Source organism: Bubalus bubalis, chromosome 6 (assembly GCF_019923935.1).
Source record: "Bubalus bubalis isolate 160015118507 breed Murrah chromosome 6, NDDB_SH_1, whole genome shotgun sequence".
Classification (NCBI taxonomy): Eukaryota; Metazoa; Chordata; class Mammalia; order Artiodactyla; family Bovidae; genus Bubalus; species Bubalus bubalis.
This window is the reverse complement of record NC_059162.1, coordinates 10494137-10505504: the sequence shown is the minus strand read 5'-3', so window position 1 is coordinate 10505504 and position 11368 is coordinate 10494137. Positions and strand designations below refer to the sequence as shown.

The 11368-nt window shown below is 39.5% G+C and overlaps 1 pseudogene; it reads left to right on the top strand.

Annotated features, from left to right (window-relative positions):
• Positions 1-2792: 2792 nt before the first annotated feature.
• Positions 2793-3745, top strand: LOC102415030 (annotated as a pseudogene).
• Positions 3746-11368: the final 7623 nt, after the last annotated feature.

Genomic DNA, 11368 nt, shown 5'->3' with positions numbered 1-11368 from the left:
CTTTCAACCAATCTGCAAAGCCAGCTCTGGTGCAAATAGTTTCTGTATTTCAGAATTCAATTTTTTTTCCCCCATTGGTGTGATTGCTTATCCCTGTGATAATACCACATCTTCTTAATTCCTATAGCCTTAGAATAAGCAACAATATTTGAAAGGCAAACCCTTTACTCTTGCTTTTCTTCTTTAAGAGTGTTTTGGCTTCTCTTTGTACTTCCATATAAATTTTAGTATCAGTTGTCAATCTGGCAACCAATGAACAAAAAACAATCCATTTGGGATTCTCATTGAGTTGCACAGGAATTTTGATTAATTGAAATCTTTGTAATATTAGATCTTCCAATTCATAAGCATGGTGTACTGCTCCATTCATTTGAGTCATCTTTAGTGTTTATTATTAAAGTTGTATAATTTTCTTAATAAAGGTCTTTATTCTTAGGTATTTCCTATTTTAAGCTACCACAAATGATAGCTCTTTTAAATTTAATTTTCTATCAATTTAAGTACAGAAATGTGATGAATTTTTATATATAAATTTTGTACCAGAAAGTTTGTTAGACTCTGTTATTAATTCTAATAGTTTATCAGTAGCTTCTCTTGGATTTTCTATGTTCACAATCACATCATCTACAAAGAATTTCTTTATTCTCAATCCTTGTATCTTTAATTCCTTTTTTCTTGCCTTACTGGGCTAGCTAGAATATTCAGTTTTCAATGTTGAATAGAAGTAGATAAAGCAGTCACCCTTATCTTGTTCTTAATCTTAAAAAGAATCTTTCAGTATTTCACCTTTAAGTATATGCTGGCTGAAGAATTGCTATACATATGCTTTACCAGTTAAAAGAAAATCTTTTATTCTTTGTTTACTAAGGGTTCTTATAAGTAGACACTGAATTTTAAGAATGCTTTTTTGGCAGCTACTGAAATAATCATGTCTCTTTTCCTTTAAACAATTCATTTGAGGAAAAATATAATTGGACTGTTTAATGTTAAACAAGCTTAGCATCCTAAAATAAAACCAGCTTGGCCATATATCCATTTTATACATGGTTGAATTTGGCCTGGTGACATTTTGCTTGAGAGTTTTGCGTCTATTTCTATGAGTGAGATTGCCCTGATAAATTTGGTATCAAGATAATTTCAGCTTCATAAAATGGGGTTAGGAGTATTCCCTCATCAGGGAGAAAGAAATTTTATTCTACCTTTCTAGTTTCTTCTGACTGGTCTAAGAATTAAATTGACCTGAGACATATTAGTGAGAGAAAAATCAAACAAAAGTTAAATAACAAGTACATATGTGAGAGATTCAAGAAGACTGAATAACTCACCAAATGACTGAAACCCTCACATTGATTATCATGTTCAGCTAAAGAAAAAAGAGGATGTAGGGGGTAGTGATTTGGGACTTCTGAGAGGAAAAAGACAATCCACAATTCACTAGAAAAGAAAATGCTGAGTAAACAAATGTTTGCTGGGCCAGGCAGAAACAATGGGACAGAGAAATTTTAACGAGAAGACTTTGCTAGGTTTCTCTGGTTCCTACCATAGTTACCTATTGTGATGGCTGTCTTCCTGGAACAAGCCCTCCATCTACAAACTTTTAGGCCTTTAGGGGAAAGGTCAAAGATTCCTCCTGAGTCATTGGACCTTAAAAATAACCAGCCTAAATTAATCTTCATGCTAAAGAGACACATCTTGGGGGTGGCAAATTTTGCTCCCCTACCCCTTCTTTTTTATATAACTCATAATAGTTTAAACTATTTCAGTCTTAAGATTGAAATTAACTTATCCTTGAATGTTGTAAATTGTTATTGGTAAATTGTTCTTGGCCTGGAGGTTTATTTGTAGACTTTTCACTACTGTCTTTATTTCTTAAAATAGTTTTCAGGCTTAATTCAATAGTGATATGTAATTTTTTTTCTAGACATGTAGCCATTTCATTGAAGTTTAAAATGTATTGAGACAAAGTTTTTCATAAAATTGCTTTTCATCTTTTTGTGTCTGAAAGTTGTCTTTATGTCTCTTTATTAATTCTTACTAGAGTTTGTGCCCTCATTTTTTTTTTCTCCTTTGATGGTTTCACTAGCAGTTTATCTAAAGTTTATAAATTTTTACCCTTTTGGATCTTATCTGTTTTATCTTTCTTTTATATATTGATAACATTGTATCATTTTTTTTTAACTTCTACTTTCTTTTTTTTAATCTTGTTTTCATAACTTCTTAGGGTGGATGCTCTACTCGCTAATTTTCAGCCTTTTATAAAAGTAACAAAAAAGCATTTTAAATTACAAAGTTCCCTCTAATAATGTTCTAAATGCTGATATGTGATTCGCTTATTATTCTTTAGTTCTAAATATTTTTTAACTTCCATTGTTAATTCCTCTTTGAACCAGTGGTTAGATTATCAAATATTTGTAAGTTTTAAAGTTCCTTTTGTGACAATTTGTAGCTTACATTGTGGGCTGAGACTGTGGTCTACAGAAAATACAGTTTTAAGAAACTTTTGAGACTAATTTCATGGGCCATACATAGGTTGTCATTTTTTAAATGACCCAGGAGTACCTGAAAAGAAAGCTTTACCTCAAGCTTTTAAATAGTGTTGCACAAATTTTCTGTATCTCTTATTCCAGTCCCAGGACCTAGTCTGCCACATCTCTGGGAAAGGCAGTTGATTAATGAAATTTTGAACTGAATCTTTGTGGTATTGAATCTTTGACAGTGCTCTCACCAGAGGGTAGGGCAGCACCAAGAGATGGTGCTGACTTTTTCTTTGTTTTTCAGCCCTGAGATCTCCAATGAGGACAGCCAACCACACACAGGTAAGAGAGTTTATTTTCCAAGGTTTCTCCAACTTCCAAGAACATCAGCTGAGCTCTTCATGGTGTTTCTCATCCTGTACATTCTAACTCTGGCTGGTAATGCCATCATTGTGACTGCTATCCATATAGACCATCACCTCCACACACCCATGTCCTTCTTTCTAAGTGTCCTGTCTACATCAAAGACTTTCTGCTCCCTTGTGATCACCCCATGCATGCCTTTCAGCCTTGTAGGTCTGAGCCAATCCATTTCCCTGCAGGGCTGTGGAACTCAGCTTTTCTTCTTTCTTGGTTTTGCCATCACCAACTGCCTCTTGTTGGCAGTAATGGGGTATGATCGCTATGTGGCTATCTGTAACCCACTTCGTTATTCAGTCATCATGAACTGGAGGGTCTGTGCCATGCTGGCATTCTCAGTTGGTGCCACGGGGTTCTCACTCTCACTGGTTCAGGTTGTGGCTATTTTCAGATTGCCCTTTTGCAAGGCACTGATTGAGCATTTCGTCCATGATGTTCGACATGTGTTGAACCTGGCCTGTGCTACCCCAATCATCAATGATATCCTGACCTTAATTATCAGTCTCTTGGCCATCACAGGCCCTGCCACCTTCTTCTTCATTTCCTACATCCTCATTATCTCCACCATTCTCAAGATTTCCTCAGCTGAAGGCTGGAAGAAGGCCTTTGCCACCTGTGCCTCCCACCTCACTGTGGTCATTGTCCACTATGGCTGTGCCTCCATTGCCTACTTCAAGCCCAAGTCAGAGAACACCAAGGATCAGGATCAACTGATCTCAGTGACCTACACTGTCATAACACCTTTACTAAACCTTGCTGTGTATAGTCTAAGAGACAAAGAAGTCCAGGATACTCAGCAGAGAGTGGTGGGTAGAAATCCCTTTCCTAAGATGAGATCCCTACCCAAATAGGTGTGCATGCCTTCCAGGAGGAAGTCTATACCAGTAATGTTACAGAGCCAGTATTTCAAATGATTGGCGAAGTTTCATGCATCATATACAGGGCCAGAGCAAAAAAGGACGAGGGGTAAGCCTCTAACAAATGATTTTTTACTTCCTCAGCCTCTTTGTTAGCATGATTAAAACACAAATCACTCCACAGACCTGTAAATAAACACACACTGGCCCTATTCCAGGAGATGATTTTAAGATCAGAGTGAGATCTCATGTTCATCTTGAGGTAGGAGGTAGATAAGCCTCTTCCCTCTGCCCATGGTAAAGCTATTTGGGATTCATTCCCTGTGGATTGAAACTCCAAGTCAAGAATAGCAGGACAATTAAAGGAGGAGGCTGGGCCCCACCCAGACCACATATTTTTCATCCTTGAAGTCAGGAGACCTCCTTGACTACACATGTGCAGAAAGACTCCTTGGAGGCCAAAGAGCAGTTATGCCAAGGGATGTTCTACCCAGATGCCTTTTTGGTAAAATCTGTCTTGGCTAAGAGATGTGTGCACTCACATAGGAGGATACTAAGATATATGAAATATGGACTGTGAACCAGGCAAATCAAAAAGATTGGCCAAAGGAAACTTGGAAGAAATACCCAATACAAGTAATTCAAACTACTGCAAGGGTGTGACTCGGGAACTCTGAGTCTGCCTGTGTGTCGATCCACAGGTCCTGTCCTCTTTTCCTCTTAATAAATACTTTACTTGGTTTACTGCTTTCCTTCTTTGTGCGGATTCTTTTCTCCAAAGCCGAAGAGACAGGGCCCTTATCACCGACCACTTGTCTAGTGGCTAAGATCTGATGTTCTCTTCGCCTCAACCCAGCTTCAATCTCTTTCTGAGAATCCAAGCCCCACCCCAAGCTGTTGTAGGTCGAGGCCACCCAAGGTCAATCTCAAACTTAAATTTAAAGTGACCGGTTCACTTTTTAATGTGGTATAAACCATATTAAAATCACCACTTCACTGAATCTTCTAACATAAATTGGATGCTTGAACAAGTGGTCACTAGGAAGGATACTGTGCAGAAATCTAAGTGCCTTGTGTTTTAATACGATAAACAAAATGAAAATATAAATACCTTTTAGGAAATGGGTTTACAGTGGGCTAAAATCTTTCTAGAGAGAATATTTCCAAGCATGCAGGACTTCAAAGGAAAGGAAACCAGGGTTGTGGGAAGTGAAGAAGTTGAGTGGAGAGAAGTACTAACCACATATGACGTGCATGGAGCTTACGTGACTTTGTCTGACTCTTTACTTCTGGCTAGAGATAAGCCACATGAAAAAGTCCTTGTGAGGCTTAAAGAAGGGCTCTCTCATGGGCAGGATATATAGCAGGCTCAAAAGAAGAGAAGACTAATAGCTCAGGGATCAAAGCATTGAAAGAATGCTATGAAATTAGCTAAGAAGAAAGAAAAATTAGAAGCAGATCCAAATTGGAACTTTTTGTGATAGGAGAGAAGCCAGGAGGGCAAGGGGATGGTCAGGAGGAGCCAAAGAGAGTTTTAAAAAGGCTGTTCAGGTTGGGTCCTCTCCTGCCTTTTATATGTAAATTCACAAAGGCAAAGAAACAGAATTAAATGGAAATATGAAAAGAATCAGCATAGCACCTTTCTGATAAAATAGGTAGTTCTATTAGTCTTAAAAATCTGAAAAAAAAAGTCAATGCTAAAGGACTTTTGACTTGAAAACTTCCATAAAATTAAAGCAACTGAGTTAGAAATGAAATAATAGAAGACAATGTACTATTCCTCATCTTAATAATAATAATAATAAAAAAGAATCAGGGTGAACTTTAGACTCAATTTGTGATTAAAAAAATAGGTGCTGAATCAAACTATAATGGTCAATATTGATAATTACTGAGCAAGTCAAAATTATAATACTGGTCTATTTATTAAAAGATACATAAGTTATATATGAATACACAGTATTCTCATTGCAAAATATTTTTAAAATACAGAAATATCAAATAAAATCTATAAAGTGATTATGCATTTTATAAGCTATATAGGCTATTGAATGTACAAATCTAACTCTAAAAGTGTTCTGCAATTCAGTCTGCTTTGTAATTCTGAGCTCCTGATCTGCCTTAAAAAGTCAGGTAGAAAAAGGGCCTGACTTGGGCCACTCCTCTGCCATTACCCAAGAGGTCTGCCCCTAGCGTCATCCCATTTAAAGGACTACCCCTCACCCCCACTCAGGAGTCTGCCAGAAAAAGTCAACTAGTCTTTTTCCTATAAACTTAGGCAAGTTAGTACTTAAGTCATTTTATGACTAAACAGTGAAACTCAAGGTCCTGGTCCTCCCCTTTCTTCCTCATTATCCTCTGAGTGGATCATGTTCTGGTGGATGTGAGACAGTCTAGACCTGGGGCCTGGGACCCTATGTTGCAGTGCTGGTTGTTGTTGTTCTTCATTTGCTCAGTTGTGTCCAACTCTTTGTGACCCCATGGTCTGCAGCACGCCAGACTTCCCTGTCCTTCACCATATCCCAGAGCATGCTCAAACTCATGTCTACTGGGTCAGTGATGCCATCCAACCATCTCGTCCTCTGTCAATCATCTCCTTCTCCTCCTGCCTTCAATCTTTCCCAGCATCAGGGTCTTTTCTAACAAGTTGGTTCTTCACATCAGGTGGCCAAAGGATTGTAGCATTGGTTTCAACATCAGTCCTTCTAATGAATATTTAAGATTGATATCCTTTAAGATTGACTGGTTTGATCTCCTTGCAAACCAGGGACTCTCAAGACTGTTCTCCTGTTAGGGGACATTCAACTTTAAGGGATCCAATATGTTGTTTTCTTCCTTTGTGTGCCATTTCTCAAGGACTCTCTGTTCCTTATCAGTTCCTGGGAAACAGGAATGAGCAGAGCTGCACGCAGTTCTCAGGACTAAGATAATGGGAAAGAGAACCTGGTTGGATTTCCTTCAGTGACTCCCTTCAGTGACTCTCTTCAGTGACTCCCTTCAGTGACTCTCTTCAGTGACCTTTTACTTAAAGGACTATCCATTTTGTTGCAGCTGGTGGAATTTCATTCTTTTTAATGGCTGAGTAATCATTTTACTGAAGGTATACAAGCATGTGTTTCTGCAAATAAAGTACCCTTGTTTCACTCAAGACTTGGGTCCCTGCATCCTTCTTCTTGCCAACTTGTCCCCAGGTCCTGGTCTACGAAGACCGTGACAACTGGCGCCTAAACAGGGACCTGGTGAACGCCCTTGGCAAGCCGACGGAATGACCATTAGGACCTATGGAGGTCGGTAAGTGCGGGGTTATGGGACAAACGGCTGGAAAGCCCCACCACTTTTCTACTTTACTTCATCATTTATTTAAGGTTCAAGGACTTTCAGTTTCACGTCAGCGGATAGAGGCTTGTCTCCAAACAGTGGTTGAATATAATCCCTGGTTCCCTGCCTGATGAAGGCAGTTTCAATTTAGAAATTTGGAACCAGGTTAAATAAAATGTTGAACAAGACGCAAGATGGGGAGAAAATATTCCAATAGATTTCTGGCCTTTGTTCAGTTCAGTTGCTCAGTCGTGTTCGACTCTGCCACCCCATGAATCGCAGCATGCCAGGCCTCCCTGTCTATCACCAATTCCTGGAATTTACCCAAGCTCATCAAGGAATTTACCCATCAAGTCGATGATGCCATCCACTCATCTCATCCTCTGTCATCCCCTTCTCCTCCTGCCCCCAATCCCAGCATCAGGGTCTTTTCCAATGAGTCAACTCTTCTCATGAGGTGGCCAATGTATTGGAGTTTCAACTTCAGCATCCATCCTTCCAATGAACACCCAGGACTGATCTCCTTTAGGATGGACTGGTTGGATCTTCTTGCAGTCCAAGGGACTCTCAAGAATCTTCTCCAACACCACAGTTCAAAAGCATTAATTCTCTGGCACTCAGCTTTCTTCACAGCCCAACTCTCACATCCATACATGACCACTGGAAAAACCATAGGCTTGACTAGACAGACCTTTGTTGGCAAAGTAATGTCTCTGCCCTTGTGGGCCTTCATTAAAGCCATGATCTTGCCATTTCAAGGCAATTCTTCCCCTCCCTGATATTCTTCAACAAGCGGAATGCTCATTATACGAATATGAATTAGACGATGAGAATTTACAAAAGGCCCAATTAGAGAAACATAAAATGTTTCAGAACTTTCCCACCATCCCTGCTCCAGCTATCCCAAATGCTCTTCCTCCTCTTGTAACAGGCATGAAACCAAAGGTCCCCTCAATTTGAGGACAAAATGAATCTGATGATGATTTTTCTGATGCTCTCTTTGACACTAAAGCCAACAATACTTTTTTTTGATGACAATGATAAGCCCCTAACACACACTCATATTTATGAAAACAGATGATCCACTCATTCTCCTTTACGATGAAGGCTTTCTGATTTACTGGCTTTGCAGTCTCAAATCTCTGAGTCCGATGATCTTTTTGCCTTTCCTGTGTTAAGAAATTTTAATGCTCAAGGGCAACTAATACCTCAATATGAAGGCATTGATTTTTCTCACATACAACAAATGAAAAAGGTTGTAACTATGTACGGCCCTCATTTGCCTTTTACTAAAGAACTTCTAACGGAGAAGGCAATGGCACCCCACTCCAGTACTCTTGCCTGGAGAGTCCCATGGATGGAGGAGCCTGGTGGGCTGCAGTCCATGGGGTCGCTAAGAGTCGGACACGACTGAGTGACTTTACTTTCACTTTTCACTTTCATGCATTGGAGAAGGAAATGGAAACCCACTCCAGTGTTCTTGCCTGGAGAATCCCAGGGACGGGGGAGCCTGGTGGGCTGCTGTCTATGGGGTTGCACAGAGTTGGACATGACTGAAGCAACTTAGCAGCAGCAGCAGCATAGAACTTCTAAACGCTATGGCATCTTCTATTGGAAATTTTATTCCTTATGATTGGCGAATTTTGGTAAAAGCTCTTCTTAAATCAGGAGAATATCTTCAGTGGATAATGTGGTTTCATGATGTTGCCCGAGACCGTGCCAATTCTAGTGCTCAAGCTGGCACTCCCCAAAATCAAATTACTTTTGAAATGTTAACCGGTATGGGGCAATTTGATTTGGCGGAAGCTCAGATACAATGCCCTCCTTTGTGGCATGAGCAATTGAAAGAAGTTGCCCTTGAAGCTTTGGATCAAATTACTCCTCAAGGGGAACCTACAGGTAGCTACACAAAGATATTACAAGGGCCTAATGAAGCCTATGCTGATTTTTTAGCTAGACTGGGAGTTGCTATCTCCCATATTGTTGTCGGAGAGGAGGCCAGAGTGCAATTAGAAAAACTGCTTGCATATGAGAATGCAAATCAGGAATGTCAGAGAGCCATCGCTCCGATCCATGAAACTGGGAATGTTATTGATTATTTGAAGGCTTGTAGCAATTTAGGATTAGAAATTCAGGAAATGCAAATGTTAGCTGAAGCAATGGCTACTGCCTTTAAAAAGGGGAATGAAGGATGCTTTGTTTGTGGGGATAAAAGCCATTTAAAAAAGGATTGCCCTAAAAAAACGCACAGAAAAAATTAAAATTACTAAAAAACCTCCAGGGGTCTGCCCTCGATGTCATAAAGGGGTACATTGGGCTAAAGAATGTCGATCTAAGTATGATGTTAAAGGGAACCCTATTTTGGGAAACTCAAAGATGGGGACTCCCCAGGTCACCAGCAGCAAAAACTAGGGGCAAACTCCATCTTTTCTCTCAAATCTTCAACATCTGGCAGTGCTTCCATCAATATACCAGCCCTGAATGATTTTCTTCTTTTTCCTCAAGCAGTTCCATCTAGAATACCTACTGGACTTTGTGGACCCTTACCCCCATAAACCTTTGGCCTTATACTTGGCCAATCTAGTCTGACTTCTAAGTGAATTACTATTCATCCTGGAATAATTGATTCAGATTATAAGGGAAAAATTCAAATTATGATGTCATCTCAGATACTGTGGCAATTCAAAAATGGGGACAAAATTTCCCAATTACTTCTTTTACCTTACATTTCTATTAATTCCTCTAATATTATATGGACAGGTGTATTTGGTAGTACAGATCGAAAGCAATCCTTATGGACATCATTAGTATCTGAATATGCATCAGTTCAGTTCAGTTCAGTTCAGTCACTCAGTCGTGTCTGACTCTTTGTGACCCCACAAATTGCAGCACGCCACGCCTCCCTGTCCCTCACCAACTTCTGGAGTTCACTCAAACTCACGTCCATCGAGTCGGTGATGCCATCCAGCCATCTCATCCTCTGTCGTCCCCTTCTCCTCCAGCCCCCAATCCCTCCCAGCATCAGAGTCTTTTCCAATGAGTCAACTCTTTGCATGAGGTGGCCAAAGTACTGGAGTTTCAGCTTTAGCATCATTCCTTCCAATGAACACCCAGGACTTATCTCCTTTAGAATGGACTGGTTGGATCTCCTTGCAGTCCAAGGGACTCTCAAGAATCTTCTCTAACACCACAGTTCAAAAGCATCAATTCTTCAGCACTCAGCTTTCTTCACAGTCCAACTTTCACATCCATACATGGCCACTGGAAAAACCATAGCCTTGACTAGATGGACCTTTGTTGGCAATGTAATGTCTCTGCCTTTGAATATGCTATCTAGGTTGGTCATAACTTTCCTTCCAAGGAGTAAGTGTCTTTTAATTTCCTGGCTGCAGTCACCATCTGCAGTGATTTTGGAGCCCCCAAAAATAAAGTCTGACACTGTTTCCACTGTTTCCCCATCTATTTCCCATGAAGTGATGGGACCAGATGCCATGATCTTCGTTTTCTGAATGTTAACCTTTAAGCCAAGTTTTTCACTCTCCTCTTTCACTTTCATCAAGAGGCTTTTGAGTTCCTCTTCACTTTCTGCCATAAGGGTGGTGTCATCTGAATGACCAAATATAAATATCAAAATTAATGGCAAAAGATTTTCTAGTTTTCTTGATACTGGATCCAATATTACCATTATTTCCAAACATTTATGGCCCAAATCTTGGACTTTACAAATAATTTCTTGCCACATTGCAAGAATATCTCAAACCAAAGTACAAGAGGTTTATCAAAGTGTCCAAATATATCCATGTGAGGGACCAGAAGGCCAGCCTGCAACATTACAACCTTATGCGATACATGCACTCCTTAATTGGAAGAGATTTACTTATGCAATGGCAAACTCAAATATATATTCCACATTTTTCCTAGGGGCCACCACTCATTTAATAAGCAATACAGTTATTAAAATAACTTGGAAAAATGATGAGCCTATTTGGACAGAGCAGTGGCCCCTTACAAAAGAGAAATTAAAAGCTACTAAGGAACTTATAGATACACAATTGAAATTAAAATATATTGAGGAATCTTGTTCCCTTGGAATTCTCCCATTTTTGTGATAAATAAGAAATCTAACAAATGGCATCTTTTAACAGAACTTTGAAAGGTTAATGCATCCATGAAACCTATGGGTGCATTGCAACCAGGAATTCCATCACCTACCACTATTTCTCAAAACTGGCATATTATTATAATACATTTGCAAGGTTGCTTTTTTACTACACCTTTACACCCTCTAGACCAAGAGAG